This window comes from Poromitra crassiceps (assembly GCF_964638095.1).
Source record: "Poromitra crassiceps genome assembly, chromosome: 11".
In the NCBI taxonomy this organism is placed as follows: domain Eukaryota; kingdom Metazoa; phylum Chordata; class Actinopteri; order Beryciformes; family Melamphaidae; genus Poromitra; species Poromitra crassiceps.
In genome coordinates, this window is record NC_139643.1 from 33,462,684 (window position 1) to 33,468,864 (window position 6,181).

The window sequence follows — 6,181 nt, forward strand, 5'->3', positions numbered from 1 at the left end:
TACCATGAAGTCAATGATGTTGTGTCAGAACTGAAAGGCTTATTTCCTGTGACCTTTCAGCTTCTTTTTCATAGATAAATAGATAAAGCTAAACCACTGTTATAAAATGTAGCTAACAGATTGTGTTAATGTGACATGCTGTAGAAAAAAAAACTAGAAAATAGCATTTGGCAATCAAATATATCAGGTCTAGACTTTAAATAGTATGAGGTTTAAAAATTGGTTAGAGATTGTTTATAATCTCCATTACTGTTATTCCCATCAACACTGAACACAGAGGGCTACCGGGTCATGTAAACAAAGGGGTGTGGCCTATTGAGGTTGGAAGGTCACATGACGTCACCCAATAACATGCCAAAGATGCACCATGTATATTCCACATCAAAGTGCCAATAACCACTCAAACAACACATGTGGAATCACTTGTTTTAAAGTTTTCACCAAAGGCAACGGAGTTTGATTTCAACTCACCCTGTCACCTCGAGGTCCTTTGTCTCCTCGGGGTCCCTGTGGAAGAAACATCACTCCGTCAGACCAAAACACAACGCAGACGCTCGGCTCACAGCTTACATGCCTCTACTCTGAACAACACTAAAAATACCTGAAAACAAACTAAATCAAGTGGATTTTCTTGATTGTTCTCAAGAACCAGATCAACAGTAGATTAAAAACGATCTGGTATGAAACAGTCAATTAAATGTGAGTGTAAACAAACTTGACCTTACAGTGAAGGGACAAGCAAGTCAAAACACATTTCAATCAACTCCATGAGACAAGACATCACGACAGTAAGCTATGCCTCAGGTTTCAGATATGCCTCACTTTAGATGCTAAATGACACATAATAACAATGGGAGGTTGCTCATCTTGAGTCTTCCCTAAACAGAAAAGAAGATAAATAAATATCTGATTTATTTATTCCGTCAGTTCAGTGTAATTTAATGTGTAGGCTATATCAACCGTTCAGTAGTTCTGTCCCTTCTCTTCTGCATCAGCACAAGTTGCTTTTATCAAAACACAACTCAACATGCACAGATATTGTGGTGATATGGCTATCCCATAAAGCATGCCCATGCAGATAAAGAATCACCATGGAAACAGAACACAGCAATGTGTACATGATATACACGATCAAATTCACATTTCCATTGAGAGATGTTTGAAGGTGCAGCACGATGAGGTCCAAGACCAAAAGCAGAAGGCCCATGAAAGTGCCCAGGCACTGGTTTCACATTCACAGCAGCTTCTCAGCACTGAAAGCATCTCAGTCCATTGGTTCACACAATGGAACAAAAATGTTCCAAAATGTAGCCAGAACCACACAGTGCTTACTGGACCTTTAACGCATGAAAATGCCCCCTCCTGCAAACACCATGCTATCAGGTATTCAATTTGAAGCAATCTCAATTATGAGCAGAACCTTTCAAACAAACACTAATCAAGTTATATTTTTATCTTGTTGTTCATAAGAAGGGCATTTCGCTTGCAATAAAGCAAAAGAAACTGAAGAAATCCAATCCATTTCTACAAACTGAGATAATGCAGAATGTCTAAACCAATTTTAATTGTCAGTTTCTAATTTGAGTTTAAGACTATGTTCTCTCTTTTTAGTATAATCTGAGGTGAGGGTTTCCCCCCTTTGGAAGCTGCTTTGAAACCAGTTTGCCTTTCCTCAAACTTAATGCAAACCAACGGGCAGAGGAGTAAGCAAAACTGATCCAAAGCCAGCTGTTAGGGGCGATCTCCCCCTGCCCTGCTCTGCTGTCCTCAGAAAGGATCCTTTGTACCAGGCCCCATGGGTGCCTCAGTACACCGGTTTTAGCTTTCATTGACATTAACTTTAGCCAATAGGACCCTCACCTATCCATGGGCAGGAAGGGAGAAAACTGGAAGAAATAACATTCCGACATGAAATGCTCTGCCATTGCTGAGATTGCTCAAATGGCCAAGATGGGACATACGGAAAGTGTCTTTTCAAGGAATGGAGGTTTGGAGGTTTTGGAACCAAAAAGACAACGGCAAAAAGGTAAAGCTACTTTCTATTCACATCAGTTTAATGATTTCATGCACATGTACTAACCGCTGTGGCGTTGCAAGGATGAGGAGGAGGAACAGGGAGAGTAGGAGGGAGGGGAGAGAAAAGGGAATACTCTGTTAGAACATAATAAGCATTTTTCAGAGCAAAACAGTCCCCTGAAAAAGAAACAAGACAATTTCTAGCCATCTATGTTGTTGTTTACTGTGTAAAACTCTTCCTAGTTCAGTGGATATAGTCATATTTCTTCTCTTCCATCTAGAAAATGATGCACACTGGGCAATATGTGAATATATAGAAATGAGACTGAGCTTGAGCTCCTTCAAGGGAACAAAATAGCATGGTAACCATATAAAAGTCAAATGCTGTCATATCAAAAGAAGAATGTAACTTATGGAATATCCGGTGTGAACTAGAAGAGGCCAAGCTGTTTCCGGTTCCTAAGGGCCTGCTTGTTTCCTGAAGGCCTCAGTTCATCCAAGGCAAAAGCAACACATGTGTCTTTGGGCTGTTAGACCATAATTGCAGATATCGCCTATCTCTGACAATGTCTGACAGCTCTTCAGTCATGTCTAACAGCAATTATCTTGCCCACATTGTGTGTTTGCTAACATCCCACATGCTATCATCACATCACAGCTAACATCTGTCCACATGCTATCACATCTCAGCTAACATCTGCCCACATGCTATCTCATCTCAGCCCAGCAAAGCCCAGCACAGCTTGGCTGTGGGGCAGCTTGAAGGATGCATGGAAGTGGAAACCGCTATATGTTGCGAACGAACAACAACCTCACTTAAAAATGAATGTGAATCTGGATTCTCTATAACATTCCAGCATTCTAAAAAGGTCCCAGCTGCCAACAGGCCTAGACAGGTAGGCCTACTCATGCCCTTGGGACAGGAATAGTTGGCTCAGTGACGCAAACGACAAAATAAATACAGCATCTGTATTGACGGATGTATATGGCAGCTTCTTCTGATGCTGTTCAAAAGATTGATTTATCTGACAATATCATTAAAAAGTCAATTTTGTGATGGGACAGTTGGAAATTGGGGTGGATTGTATCATTGTTATTATTAGACTGAATTATGTTGAACAACTAAATAGTTTTGATCTGATAATTGCATCCCATAGTGGCTGACAGCTGTTCTTGTCATCTAGTCCTTGTTGCAGGTTATGCCCCGTAATGTAGCTGGGCATCAGTTTGGGCCTGGTAGTCATGGCTGGGTTTGACACCATTGGGACCTCCCCATGAACTCCAATACGTCATACCCTGACTAGACCACAGGGTGGCGCACTTGGACGTTTAAAGGGATGGGAGCCTAATTTCCCCCTTTTGAGGCAGGACATTATTATTATTATTTGAAAAAGTTGTATAGAAACGTCAGTTTTACGTCAGTTTTACACAGCTACTTTAAATATATAAATTAGGCTACTTTAAGTCTTTAAAAGTTGTTGCCACCTAAATTTGTGCCGATATTAGGCTAACTCCCAACAAATACATTGAGAAGGACATATAGTATAACTAATGTCAAGAATACTGGAATATGTTAGCATTGCGTGTCATTTCCACTTTCCATCTTTGATAACCTGGCTGTTTTTCTCTCCATGGAGGATAAAATCCAATTGGTGCCAAACAGATGCTTGTAGCCATGGCCACCAGGCGGCGACGTTGCAGTTCCCTATAATAAAGCTTCATTCCCTGGACGTCTGGATGGAACAATGTGTACAACGCCCCAAACTTTTGTCTAAAAGAAAATCCAGCTCTACACTATTTGAAAACTCCAATTACACTAAAAACTTTGAAAAGAGACTAGGCACAATACTTTAGATGTTTCTTCCAAAGGACAGAAACATTTTTCAGGGGTGCGCTTCTCCCTCTTGGATACTAATCAAATGACAATTATTGTATCCTTGGAAAACAATGAAGAATCCTCTGAATGAGCTCAATCCGTTGAGTTTTATTCAGCAGGGCTTTGAGCTGTCTTCAGGTTGACCTTGATGTAAATCCCAGAGTAAAAGCCAAGCGCAAAACGCAGCTGCGAGATCCTCAAGCAGTGGGACCAGAAAAAAATATCCATCAGAGAAAAGCAGATATTCAAACTTACATTGACATGATGCTAGGTATGAAGTTACTGCAAGCAGCAACAGAATCCGGGTATCCACAAAGCTGAGCATGTCTAAATAGACATGCAGACTCCTTGTGCTGCTGTGCCCCTGTTTTAAACCACCTTCAAGCAGGCATACAGTTGTGGTGACGCGAGTAACTCCAAACTGAGCACAAACCTGCTGCCGTGATGCTAGAATAATAAAGTTCTATCAGGCCTATTTATACGGCAGGAGGTTCCCTGGTCTGCGTGTCAAAAGTCAGCCCACCGGCCAATGGGAGAGGAGAAACCCTATCTGACTCCCATCCCTCCGCAGCGCAGGCAGTCATGTGGTCCTGCGTCTCCCAGCCTCCTCTCCACCAGAACGCGTTTGGCAAAGCTTTGGCAATGATGACGAGTGCAACGTTTAATTAGATCCATTCTTTTTGAGGACGTGGACAGCGTCGATGTTTAAAAGGGAGACGTAGGCCTAGGTTTCTTCTTCTTCTACGACGACGTGTAGTGGTGAATCCAGACAGTTAGTAGCCTACCACCAAGATACGGGCGCCGGGCACCTCGCGCGCAGCCCGGGTTGGTGCGTAAAATGTGCGCGGTGCATGGCGCGTCGACGGGCATCGGTGGGCACCGACAAGGCCTGGCTCTCTTCAAGCTCGTGGGATTTGTATCTTTAGGGAGCAGTTTGCTTAAAGACAGGATACCGGATTGCAATTTGAAAGTCGCCAGAGACTTTTACGCACGGATTTTATTTATTTATTTTTGACAGTATGAGAACCTTATTCTTTGCTTGCTATGGAATGCGTATTTGTGTCAACGTTGCTGTTTTGAGTAGTAGCCTATGTGATTGTGATCAATATCCATCAGGTGGTCAAGCAGATTTGGTCAGACTTTGTGCCATATTCACATTTTCATGTATCCACAAGTGCAAAACACTAAAAGAAAGTTGGAAGTAATGCTTACTTCCAACTTTCTTACAGTAATAAAACCATGTCTCTGTCACAGATCAGCACCCCCTCCAACAACTGTTTGATAGTGATTTGTGTGTGTTTAAATAAACAAAAAGCACATACATTCAGTGAATTATCAATGGAATGCAACGGTGCACACACACCTCATCCTGCTGGAGAGCGCTTGCTTTGGACTGACAAAAGACGAGAGAGATCTAATTTCAACACACTCTCTCCCACCCTGAGCAGCTCTTACCTGCCCACATGACCAGACATGTCATCTAGTCTAGCACCACTACACCAACACCCACCGTGGCCCTCATACCTTTACATTTGATCATTGTTACCCACCCACTGACCCTTCCAGTGAACATAATGTGCCACATGTTGCTATGAGTCATTGTATAGGCAACTGAGTGATGCCCTAAAGGTTTAAATACCACTTCTGCATATTGTATTTGTACAAAGAATAACCTCATGACTCATAGACAGCAATCATTGAATAAAGATCAAAGCAGGAACTGTGTGCATTGTTGCATTCTGGCTTAATGAGCAGTGTGTGCCCTGCCTGGCTCAGATGGGAGGAGGTTGCAGGGTGACATGGACTAAACCAGTACAGTCAGTTCATGATTAAGTCAAATTTGTCCAGGGAAGCAGCATTTGGGTAGTGTAGAGGTAAACGCTTACTTGATGTAAGTCAGTATGGCCCTCAGGAAAAAAAAATTGGCCCACCCCTGCAATATACCCTTCTCACGGGGGCCATTTTGTGTCGAAAAGGCAGGGTAAACACAGGTGCAAGCAAAACACTAATGAGGGTTTCCAACTTCCATGATGGAATTTGGAAACCCTCATAAGTGTTTATTCTGCGTTTTCGACACAAAATGCCCCCCATGAAAAGGGTCTATAGGCCGTGTCTGTGGGTGGGAAGTCGTTTGGGGTATGTGTCCTGGTCGCTGCACTAGCGCCTCCTCTGGTCAGTCGGGGCACCTGTTCGGGGGGAGGTGAACTGGGGGGAATAGCGTGATCCTCCCACACGCTACGTCCTGCTGGCGGAACCCCTCGCTGTCAGGTGAAACGAAGCGGCTGACGA